At 56.7% G+C, this 12,099-nt stretch overlaps 1 non-coding gene across 1 annotated transcript; it reads left to right on the top strand.

The window, feature by feature from the left end:
- The first annotated feature begins 5,840 nt into the window (after positions 1-5,840).
- TRNAS-GCU (transfer RNA serine (anticodon GCU)) lies at positions 5,841-5,911 on the top strand. The gene has a single exon. It is a non-coding gene; the product is annotated as a tRNA-Ser (tRNA).
- Positions 5,912-12,099: the final 6,188 nt, after the last annotated feature.

The raw sequence follows: 12,099 nt of genomic DNA, 5'->3' as shown, positions 1-12,099 counted from the left end.
TCACCTCCTCGCTGTGGCAGGTTGTGGGGCTGTGACAAGTCACATATTCCTGTCCCTCACTTCAGTCCCTTCGCAGGCACATGGTGGGGCTGGTTTATTGAGCTGCTGCTGAACGTGAATCGGAGGCTTTGCAGAGGTACAAATCCCTCCCCAGACACCCACCCCTGGAGATCACGTCGGGGCCGGGAGGAGTCTGAGGAATGGGAGCTTTTTCCCTCCGTCTGTAGCAGGGTGGGAGGTGTAGGAGGTGTTTGTTAAACTCTGGATTTGCAGATTGATAGGGGCACATGTGCCTGTGTGTGTGCATGTGAGTGTCACTGTGGGGACTGTGTGTGTGCAGGTGTGTGTGCTCTGTCCAGTACCAGGAGAGGGGAAGCAGAGGGCATTGCCACACACTGCACCAGGCCCAGGCCCAGCACCGCCAGGCAGCAGAGCAATGGAGGTGGGTGGCACGGGAGGCTTCAGGCCCGGCAGGGCTTGCCTGGCAGGCCAAGCCCCGCTGTGCCAGGTCCAACCTGGACAGACCCGGCTCCGTGCCCCCAGCTGTGCCCCCTGCTCCGCACCAGCCAGGTCCTGGGGAGGGGGAGCAGGACTGGCAGCGCCCGGCCCGGGGGAGCGGCACCGCAAGTCCAGTGAAACCTCAATGAAATCGAAAGCAAGAAAAAGAAGCCCCGCCTGTGTACGGGCCTCAGCCCATGGGGGCACAGCGCAGGGAGTGGGCCCGAGCACGCGGCTCCTGCAGCCCCGCCTCCTCCAGGGGTGCTCCGCAAAGCGCCGCCAGCTACAGGGTGCTCCTCTCCCTGCCCCGCGCGCACCGGTCGTGGCCCCGACCACCAGCTGCAGTGATGTTAGCAGAACAGTTAGCTGCAGCCACCCCCAAATTCCCCATAGCCCCCACCCCCTTCCCCGCTGCCCCTGGGCAGGCGGCAGATCCTCCAGACAGCCAGGCCGGATCCACTCTGAGGATCCCCATCGGACACTACTGCGAGGGGACTGGGACTAGGATTCATTGCACTTTCCTGCGTGTTGTAGAAACACGGGCTTTCCCTGCACCCATCAGGCATGCTGCTCAGTCCTAGCAAGCAGCCGCCCGCGAGCCTGCCCTGCCGCTGCCTGGGTCCGAGGGACCTGGGTAAGCTCAGCTGCAGAGAACCCGGCCTGCTCTCCCCGGCACTGGCTGGGTCACAGAGGACCCGGAGGCTCTTTCCTGGATCCTCCGGTCTAAAAATCTTCTGTCTGGTCAGTCCCTAGAGGCAGCCAAGGCAGCGCTTCCAGAGGCCGGGAGCTCTGGCTCCACCAACTCTGACCAGACCTTCCAGTGCTGGCACTCCTGGCTACTTGCACGAGGAAGCCAGCTCCTGCTTTCCCCAGAGTCCCTCCTCTCCTGCTGAGTGTGAATGTGGCCTCTGCTGCCAGTGAAGCTTCCCCTTGTAGCTCTTCAGGGCTCTCAGATCGCCCAGCTCTTCCCTGCAGGTCTGGACTCTCCCCAGCTGCCCTCCCACGCCCGTCTGCAGCTGGTGCCCTGCTCCCCCCATGCTCTCCTTCTGCTTCGGAGACCTGCTCTGCACCTTCTGCACTTGGCTCAGGTGGCAGGGACCCCTCTCCCCCAGTCTCCCTGGGGAGGTGCTCTGCAGCTCCAGGTTCACAGGCCCTTCCTCAGGAGGCTGCAGCCCAGCCTTGCTCAAGGCCCGTGCACCTGCTGCCTGGGGTAGAGGAGCCACAGCTGGACCTGGTGCTGCTGGCACAGGAAACCCCTGCTCTTCTGCCAGACTCCTATGTGCTTGAGGCAGCCACAGGCCTCAGCGCATGAGAGAGGAGGGAGAAGGAAGAGGCAAAGTCTCTCACACTTCCTACTAGACCTCCCCGGCCATGAAGGTGGAGATGAGCCCCAGTGACTCCTCTCTGCTCCGAGGGCTGAGCACTGAACCACGCACCATGGAGCAAGTGCAGAGTAGGTCCTTGGGGGACGCGCACAGGACTCCAGAGTCAGCACCCACAGTTTAAAGGGGGAGGGAAACAAAAGAAGGGTCTCCAGGGTGATGTGGGGAGAAGAGGAAGAGTGGATGTGCTGCAGCACTGATTCCTGCATCACTGCTCTGGCAAAAGAGAGTTTCCCACTGATGAACAGGCCAGAACCGCAGTGGGAGGCAGACAAGGGAGGCTGGTGCCATGCCAGGAGCTGTGATTTAAGGCAGGGCATGGGAAATACAGGGCCAGTCTGCTTCCAGGCACGTGAGTGGCTTCCAGCGGGATGCCGGGACAAGAGGAGAAGCTGCTCTGTTGGGGCACTGGTCCCCACCAAAACACTCTGGCCCAAGAAAGTCTTCCACTGCCGCACAGGGCCTCGTGCTGCTGGAAGGGCAGACCCACCGCCACACTCCTGCTCCTGGACAAGGGCCTTGTCTGGCGCACAAGCCCAAGGAGTTATCATGGGAGCAGACCCAGGTCTCCTCTGTGTCAAGGGAAGCGTCAGCAGGGCAGAGGCCTGGAGTTCACTGCGCGAGAAGAGCTAAAAGCACCCCCAGGGAAGCCCATTTCCCCAGCGCCTGTACTGGTGCGATCCTGAGCAGAGAGGGCCATGAGCACACGAGAGAGGAGCGGCTGGAACAGGATCACTGACTGTTACCTGTCAGCGCGACAAGGCCCAGCCGAGACACGGGATCTTTGTGCCGGGTGCTGCACACGTGCAACGAGAAGCATGCAGGGCTCTCCCCTGACTGCTGCCAGCGCAGAGCCCTCTCCCACCCCATCCCTGCAGCTCCACAGTTGGCTCCTCCCATGCTAGAGTTGGGAAGGGACAGAGATTTAAGCCTCTTACCACAAACGCAGGACCGCCGCTCAGGCACCCAGACCCAGGCCCTCCCCTGCGTGTGCACATTACCTGACTCCTGCTGTGGCAAGGCTCCTTTTGGGCACAGGCGGTGACACGTCCTGAAGGTCTGGGGTTTCACCCTGCCCTGCCTCCTCCAGGGACACAGCTACAGGATGGGGCTGTGGCTGCTCCAGCCAGGAATCAAGAGGTTCCCAAAACCCCAGCAGGTGCCAGCTTCTCCAGGGCCACCTCCTCAAGCTTCACATGCACGGTGCCCTGGGGCAAGACAAGCATGTTACAGGGAGCTGGGGGCAGGGGGCACATCCCCCAGACACATGGAGGTGAGGCCAGCAGCACTGATGATTGATTAGCTTAATCGCTTTCCCCTGGAGCTTCTCTCCTCTGCCTGCCCCAGCTGAGACCCCTCGACCAGGGCTGCTGCCTCAGGCGGCAGTGTAGGGGAGGGTCGGAGATGCAGATAGCACCCCCTGGCATCGGGGCAAGAAGGGGCAGTCTCCTGCCTGATTAGCATAGTAATTAAGAACAAGACATGGCAGGGCAGTCAGGTGGGTGGTGTGCCCAAAGGCAAGTAGGGCAGCTAGCACTGGGGCTAGTTGGGGAGGCCCACTTTGCCCCAGGGACCCTAGGGACAGCCAGAGAGAGCCCCCCAGCTCACCTGGCCTGACCTTAAATCATTTTTCTGACCTCATCACAGGGCCCCAGTCAAGACGCAGCCTCACTGAAGGCTGCTAATGCAGACCCATCCATTCCCAGGGGGTCCAGGATGTGGGGAGTCAGTAAACTGGTGTGACAGGTTGTGTGGAGGAATCTGGAAGCAATGGTCAGAGGGGGATGGGAGGTGGTCCGCTCCAGTCCTGTAGCAGTCACAGTATACAACAATCGCACAGAAAACATGATCGTGCTTTACAACCAAGCGAGATGCTCTGTAACATGAAACACACTTTATCGCACCAAATGACTTGTGAGTTTTGGGGTGCTACACATGGCTGGCTAGAGGACCTCTTTCCTCTAGCCTTGCCCAGTTGGAGAAGTGGATTTGAGTCAGGCTGCCCCACCAGCTGGAGGAGCTCTTCCCCACAGACACTCAGGATCCTGGGGACAGGCTGCCCTGGGCGGGTGGCCTCTAGCTGCCAAGCCTTTTCCACGCAGGCCTGGGGGAGCCCCCTCTGCAGTAATGGCCAACCCTCTGGGCTCTGATTCCAGTGATCTGAGTTCAGATCTCAGCACAGCCTCCAGCTTGTGCTTCTTGCACCTCCAATGCTTCTGCCAGTCCGGAGGTGGTTTGGCTTGACTCTCTCCTTGAACTTCCCTCTCCTTTGCCCTCCCCCATGTTGCATGGGTGGGGAAAATACAGCCTATGGCCTGGATCTGGCCCACAGGTGTTGTACATGTATTTTTGTGACATTGGTATGCCATGGGTGCATGAGCATGTAGCACTGATTGTGTGACAAGTGTGTTCTAGCAAATGCAGAACAAAGCCCTGGGCCCGTGGAGCTGGGGACTCATGCTCTCCTCTCTCTGACTGAGGGGAGATGCCGAGAGGAGGCAAACTCCCCATGAGAGCTGTTCTGCTCCGGGCTTTCTCTCCTTTTAACTCCACGATCATCAGATGAAGTGCAAACATATTTCTGAGTGAGCTCCAATCCCACTACCAGAAATCAGCAGGAGAGGACAGAGAAGAGACAGTCAACTCCACCTGGAAGAGAGATGCTTGGCACAGGCTGCTCCAGAGCCCAACGGGAGGGGAATTGGACAGTGAGAATGAAGAGGACAGTGACATAACCGGACCCAATGACAGTGAGGAGGTCGGCAACAGGATCAGCAGCAGTGGGAGTGACAGCAACATCGACAGCAAAAAGGACAGGGAATCAACTGAGATTTTAAACCCTAAAGGGTTTCTTTGGACCAAAGGACTATGGTAGCGGGTGGATGTATGGAGCCACAGGGGAATGGGTGTATTTTTTTGTAACACGTGCGTGGTTCTTCTTGTGTGATGAAAGGTTTATGATGGAGGATGAAAGGTTTGTGATGGAGGATGAATATATTTAACTTTATATATTAAATCAGATCAAGTGTAGTCCTTTGCTTACCTGGCAGGGGAAACACCATGACCATGCAGGCAGTTTTCCTAGTTGCACCGGGGGACAACCACTTTCCTGGCATGGGGTAGTACCCACAAAGGTAATGCATCATTAATCTCCAATTTAGCTGCTGGAGTGGGGAGATCTTGGCTTTATGTCACTTTATGGACATGGGAGACTCCTGCCAAGCTTGCTCCTGTGGCCATATGGCTGAGGGCAAGCAAAACTCGGGGGCATCCAAACCCCAGCATGTAGGATGCCCCTCAAAGGAGTTGGGGACATCTGAAGTCCCAGATGGGGCTGGAGGATGTTTGCCGGTAGTCAGGTCACTTATGGTTCTGCACAGACTCACGGATTTGGAGTTGATTTGGCTGGTTTGGTTTGCAACATGGGGAATTTTTTTTTTTTTTTTAAATCTCCCTCCTCTTGCCCTGGGGCCAGTGAAGGATGACTGCAAAAATCAATACAGAAAAAGGGAAAGGAACAGCCAAATGCCCAGTCTGTAGCACAGACACCACACATGCAGGCGTCTGCTTTGTCCATCCAGCCCCTCTTGGGCTCCCACGTTCTCGGATGATTTTAATCACTGCAGGTCAGGATCCCCCCAGCACCCAGCCCAGCAAAGGAGGGAGTTGAATGGAAAGCAGGAGCTCAAAAAGGGATTTGGGGTCCTTGTGCAAGCAAGACAAAGAAACAAACACGCCAAAGGTGGCTCAATCGCTTCCCCATGGTGACATTTCCCCTCTTTTCCAATGCAGGCTGTTTCTTTCAGTTCTGGCTAGGGCTTATTGATCAGCTTTGGGCCATGGCATTGAAGAGCTCCCAAAACCTCTGGCTTGTTTCTCCTTGGAATGAACTGGAATGGAGGGAAGAGTCACCATCACCTTTTCTTTCCAGGGGCCTCACCAGGTACTTTGCTAACTCAAGCATTGGTGGTTCAATGGTAGAATTCCTACTTGCTATGTAGGAGACCTGGGTTCAATTCCCAGCCAATGCAGGTGAATACAATGTGTGTGTTAGCAAACTGAGCTAATCCTTGACAAGCATGCTCATTTGTTGCAACTTTCTATTATTCTTTGAATTAAAAAAATTTTTAAAAAAATCCAACAGATATTTCAAAGCAAACATGGCAGAGTAAATCCGCAATTTATTTACGTTATTGATTCCTTTCTGAAACTTCTGCATTTTATTTATGATTCATATGCAGATATAGACACAACTAGCAGCACTAATATTGTGTGACTCCATTAAAAAAAATCTGATGGCACCCCAGAGTGCCCAGTCACCCTGGCTGAGATTTACTCCTCTAGGTTATTTCAACAGCACGGAGAGCATGCTACAAATGAAAAACAGCAGAACAAAAGTGCAACCTTCACCCCATGCCTTGTCCAGCAGGGAAAATGAAAGGTCCAAGAAAGAGAAACCCCACATATTTAATACCTTAATTTTATTTCAGTCTTCACAAAAAAGGTTTGCTGTCCATTGAGAAATACATTTGGCAGAAAGAGAAGGGGAGGAGAGAATGAGAGGGAAGTTCAAAGCTGGATGCAGCACCCTGGACATTAAATCCTACATTTCATTTCAAAATTGAGTGTCTCCACAGCGCAGCTCTTTCCATCCTGAATGACCTCTCCTTTGCGTCACTGCCCTTTTCTATTTTCTAGCCCCCTTGCCTCCCTTTGCTTTTTTTTTTTTTTTGTCTTCAGCAAAACTCTGGGGATTATTACAGAAAGGGTGTTGACTCTGTACCACTCCCCATGGAGGGATTTTTCACTGGAGTCAGGCATAAGATACCACAAAAGTCCTTTTATACAGAAAGTAACGTTACACCTCGGCAAAGGAGAAGTACTGCCTCCTCCCCTCCTCCCCACCTCAACCACAGAGCAGTCTTCATTTCACAGGATAAATGAGAAACCCCAGGGAGACCCTGTTGTGTGGACATGGGCAGAGATCACTGCAAGGTCTCAAATTAAACCCCGCTGTGCAGCAAAGGACTTGTCAGCACTGCCGCGGGGCTGCCGACAGGAGCAGGTCCCCTCCACCTACTCCTGTCCTGTGCTCACTTCAAATCAAGGCACCGCGGTCACCAGATGGAGGAACTTGAGTCCATGCCCCGAAAGCAAAGAGGCTGAAAACAGGCCAGGGCCACCCCAAGGGGATGGTCGTGTGGCATCTTGCGTAAAGGCCTGGTGGAGAGAAGGGGTGTTGGGGACCTGAGTGGACCTAATCCACCTCCAGCTGTGTGTGCTTTGGGGACAGTGGGCTGGGGAAGTGTTGGTCTTAAAGCTGAGTGTGCTGCTGGAGGGGCTGGGCTCTGTCGCGGGGGTGGGGGGGCAGTACACAATTCTGCCCGGGCTCACCCAAGCCAAGAGCCCTGCGTTAGAAAGGCAAGGCTCTTTGAGAAGATGCAGTATATTTTATTAGACCAGCTGAGTAGTTGGAAGAAAGTTCTTGGCAAGCTTTCAGGCTCAGTCACCCTTCTTCAAGCATAGGAAGTCTCTGCTGGTCTGAGACTCCAAGGAGTGAGAGAAGCTATAAGTGTGGCAGGATGTCGGTGAAAGTGTAAATAGGGAGAAATTAGAAAGATAAAAGGTAAAACAAGGTAAAGGTGTTTGCAGCCTGCTCTGGACAGCCCCGGACACCCCCCACAGCCGCCCTGGGCAGCCCCCTGGACATCCCCTGCAGCCCGGTGGTGCAGCCCAGCACCAGCCGATGGGAGGGAGCATCCAGTCCCCCGGCTCAGCCCCCGGTCTGCCCCCTCCCCACCTCCCCAGCATTGGTCGGGAGCGGGCCGGAGCTGAGCCCATGGGCCCCACACTGCTGCCAGACGCCACCTAAAAGAAGACATGGCGGGGGCTGTTCTCCAAGGGGCAGACACTGGAGCTGAAGGGTGGTTCCACCAGCAGTGGTACCTGTCCCTGTGTGACCGACTTGGGACCAAGTCCCAGCTCCAGGCCCCTCAGGGCGCGCTCGTGTAAGCAGGTCCGAGGCAGGGGGTGTGGTGCGGGCTGAGCCATGAGGTGCAGCCACATCTGGCCAAAGGCTGCAGCCAGCGGGGGCTGCTCCAGTCGGTGCCACCGCTCCACGCCCTGCTCTGCTCCCGTGCCACTCCCACTGCTGCGGCTGCTGCCCCACGGGCAGGCACCAAATGTGGCCCCTGCCAGGTGGGACCTGCCCCCAGCCTGGCGCAGGGCGAAGTGACTGAGTTGGCAGCGCAGGATGAGTGTGGCTGCTGCCCGGATCATACGCCCAGCCTCAGTTCATAGGCGCAGCTCTGAAAAGTGGTTTGCATTGCAATTTGTTCCCTCTCAGGGTCAGGCCTGAGAGACTGGAGGCAGAGTGTTGTTCTGGCGAGGAGTGTGCCCCACGGGGAGTCGGGGTTTGTTGTCTTTGCTAGATTCTGGTGGGCAGGTTGTGGGGTACAGGAGAGAGTTGGCAGGTTTTGTGTTTTGAGCTGTAGGAAGGTGGCTTCAGTTCTGGTGATGAGCTTAGGTGCGTGTTTGACTGTACAAACCACCTTTCAGAGCTGGGCCTATGGACTGCACTTCATCAGCCTCCTGGGCAGTCGGTACAGAAACTCCTGGACTCAATGCACACAGTGGAGCCTGGCACACTGCGCCCGGCCGGACACCTGACAGCCCAGGCACCTCTGCACTTTTACCTGTGCTCCTACACCCCCTTTCCCCCCTACCCCCCACCCAGCCTGTCCCTCCCCCCTGACACCTCCATTTCCATTTTCACTGGCTTTCTCGCCTGCATTGTGGGCCAGGCCAGCTGCTGGCTTCTTTACTATTCCTTCCACCCACGACCCGCTGCAGGTACTTCCTCAGCCAGACAAAGGGGTTTGCAACACTAAAGCGTCCAAAGATACATTTTTTTAAGTACTCCTTTTTTTTCATAATACACATATAGACACAAAAACACAAAATAAGCCGTCACACACCATGAATAACATTGTATGTCCAACACAACACAACACAATACTTTTACTTCTTGCTGTCAATTCCTGTATGAAACGACAGGCTCTGTGACACTTCTGTGTGGGTACCTTTGATGCCGATGCTGATGCTACTGGTGTTGAGCCAGCTGAGTTATTGTACCTGCTGTCAGGTAGAGCGGAGGACCGGGCGTGAGGCTGTAGGGGAGGAGGAGGCCTCAGTGGGGCACACTGCCGTGTTGTGCAGAGGCCCCAGCACCAGGAAGGGCGCACCTTAACACACACACAGTGTCACCCACCCACATCACGAGTTTTGCCTGTCGGCAGCTTGGGGTGCAGGGCCCCAAACGACAGAGTCCCCCCGCGAGACACACACGGCTGGTCCAGCACACACTCAGCCTGGTCTAGGACACACACAGCTGGCAGGCTTTGTGACCTCAGTAAGAGCTGCCACCCCTGCAGGTTTGACCCCCTGTGTTGTAACACACAGCCATGACATGCGTTTGGCTTTCAAGAATTTGGGGTGCAGTTCCCCCAAGCCCCTACACCAATCTTCTTAAAACATGGCACACTTAGTGCTCTCCACAGAGGCTACCATCCCTACCAATTTCATCCAAACTGGACAAAAACAACCAAGTTATAGATGTTCCATTGATTCCCCATTATACCCTGTGGCCAGATCGCCGACCTGGCTCTGAAGCTTCGGAGCCACTTCAGCCGGATCGAGGTGGAAACCCGGTCTGGAGCTCCAGACTGGATCACTGCCATCCTAAGTGGCCAGATCCGAAGCCGGACCGGATCACTGCCGACTCGCACAGCCCTACTGCCGGAAGCAGCGCAGGGGACCCCGCAGTGGGCGGTGTGTTGGAGGGGGCATCTCCTCCCCCCGGTGCAGGGAGTGACCCCGGGTGGAGCTGAGTGCCAGGTCAGTGTCTGCCCACTGCTGCCGTCCCTCCGGCTGCTACGTCTCCTGTGTCTTGTTTCCACAGTTTAACAGATCCAGGTGGAGTCTGCGCTGCCTCCGGAGGGGCCCGGGGAGGAGAAGCGGGAACAGCAAAAAACATGGAGCTACAGGCCATTCACACCTTTCAAACACCTTCATTTCAACCTTGATTTAGCCCATAAACCTGCACTTATTTCACCCTTGCCCAGGCCTTATCTTGCCAGAGCAGAGATCCTTGCTGTGGGGTTGCAAATAGCTGGCATATGAAATGAGACCAGCTTGGCTGCAGCCGGCCAGGGGAAGGGCTGGGATGTGGGTGCTGCTCGTTGCAGGTTGGGACCCCAGTCCTGCCCACTCGAGCACCACAGCACTGGAAAGAGACCTCGGAGTCCCGGCTGATGCAAAAATGAACACGAGTCGCCATGTGACGAGGTAATAACCAAGGCTAACCGCACTCTTTCTTGCATGGGCAGGTGCATCACGAGCAGGTCTAGGGGTAACGGGACTTTAGCCGAGCCCCTGTTACCAAGGGTGCAACTGTAGGCAAAACGAAGTCACAGGTGAAGGCAGGAGAGACACTCACCTCCGGGACAGGCTGCAGCGGGCTGGGGCTCGGGGCGGGCGGGAGCACTGACCTACGGTCTCCCGGCATTATTAGTACTCCAGGAGTCATCACACTTCCCTCGGGGCAGGAGGAGTCACCGATCCGGCCGTACGGATCCAGGAGGAAAGGCAGGAGAGCTCGTGCCCGAGGAGGTGCCCGGCATCGCCGGAGGGGCAGCGGCTCCGGGACAGGCTGCAGGGCAGGGGCAACCCAGAACTGATGCACGCGGCCAGTCCGCCGCCTCCAGTTTAACCAGTCATTGCCTCGCCTGGCCAACCCGCCGCCGCCAGCTAATGAGACGCTTAGCAAGGAGATACATTTGTCTTTAAGTAAAATAAAGACTTCCAACGTTGGAAACAACTAACTGGGTGGTCTGCCTTATCTTAACCCACTCCTCAGGGAAGAGCATCCTTTCATTTCCCCTTCTTCTTACTTGAGGCAGGGGAGTGCTGAGCAAGACGGGGCGGACGGCAGACTCGCTCCTTCAAATACTTACAAGTATCATCCAGAAGACGGTAGAGATCTGGCTCGGAGATTTCCAGAGAGAGCGTTTCAGATGGATCAGACTCTCTCCCGGTGTCCTGGTGCTTGGGCCATGCTGGAAAAATGGCTTCTTCTCCTCCTTCTTGGCCCAGGCCCTTGTATCGCCTGTCTGACCTCAGCAGCCCAGTCCAATAGACGCCAGCAGTGTTGGCAACTAGCAAACCAATATAAAAAGCATCACTGATTACCTGGGCAGAGGAGCAGGGGCTTTTCCTTCCCCCGCTCAGGTGACCAGAGGGACCGCACCCTCGGCACCAGGCTTTTGTCACATAGGCAGGGAGGAAAATCCCCCTCCCTTAGGGATTCGACCCCAGTGTCCCAAGCTGACCAGGACAGGTTTCTGGAGAGAGACACAGACGGTGGCATTTCTGCCACACTCCCAGTATGTCCCAGTGTCCTGTTAGGTTCCCCTATCACCATTGCCCCCCTCCCCATGTCTCGAAGCATCCTGAAGTGCCTCCGAGCAGCCTGCGCAGCGTCCAAGTCTCGTGCTGGGCCGGCTGTCACCAGGGTGTCGCTGCATCGCTCTGCTGTAGCTCATTTCCACTGCACTTCCACATTTGGGGCCCAGACCTTGGCTCCTGCCCTCGGTGAGTCCCGTGCTGAGCACCCTGCAGGCCTCTGTCTCTACACATTGCAGCTCTAGAGTGGCCTGCCAGAATACTGGGAGGCACTGGGGATACTGGGAGACACACACCCTCCCCTTCCCCCACAGGATGCCCACCCAGGTGCCTGTCCGCACCCCCAGGGCTGGGCCAGGCAGGAGCAGGGCTGGGCCTTGCCTCGCTCCTGGCCACATGCATCCCTGCTGCAGACCCAGGCTGTGCCCTGCCCTGTGCTGCCTCCACCTGCCATCCCAGGTCCCGGAGGCACCTCCCACAGGGGCCAAACCCAGGACTGGGGCAGGGCTGTGCTTGTGGGCCACAGGCTGCAGGGCCCAAGGCAGGGCCCTGGCACTGGGGAACAGGACCATGTTTCAGGGGTCACAGCTCTCCTGGCTCTGGGACAGCCGCAGACCCAGCTCAGTCCCTGGCACCAGCATTGCCACGGGGTCCATTGTCAGGGCCAAGGGGCTGGGGGGCACTGGGCCAGTTACCACCATGGCCAGCAGTGCACAGTGGGACAGCTGCATCCTGGGGGGAGAAGGGCTGTCACAGA

Source organism: Alligator mississippiensis, unplaced genomic scaffold, assembly GCF_030867095.1.
Source record: "Alligator mississippiensis isolate rAllMis1 unplaced genomic scaffold, rAllMis1 scaffold_150, whole genome shotgun sequence".
In the NCBI taxonomy this organism is placed as follows: Eukaryota; Metazoa; Chordata; order Crocodylia; family Alligatoridae; genus Alligator; species Alligator mississippiensis.
Note: the sequence above shows the minus strand (reverse complement) of the source record. Positions and strands in the feature narration are given on the sequence as shown.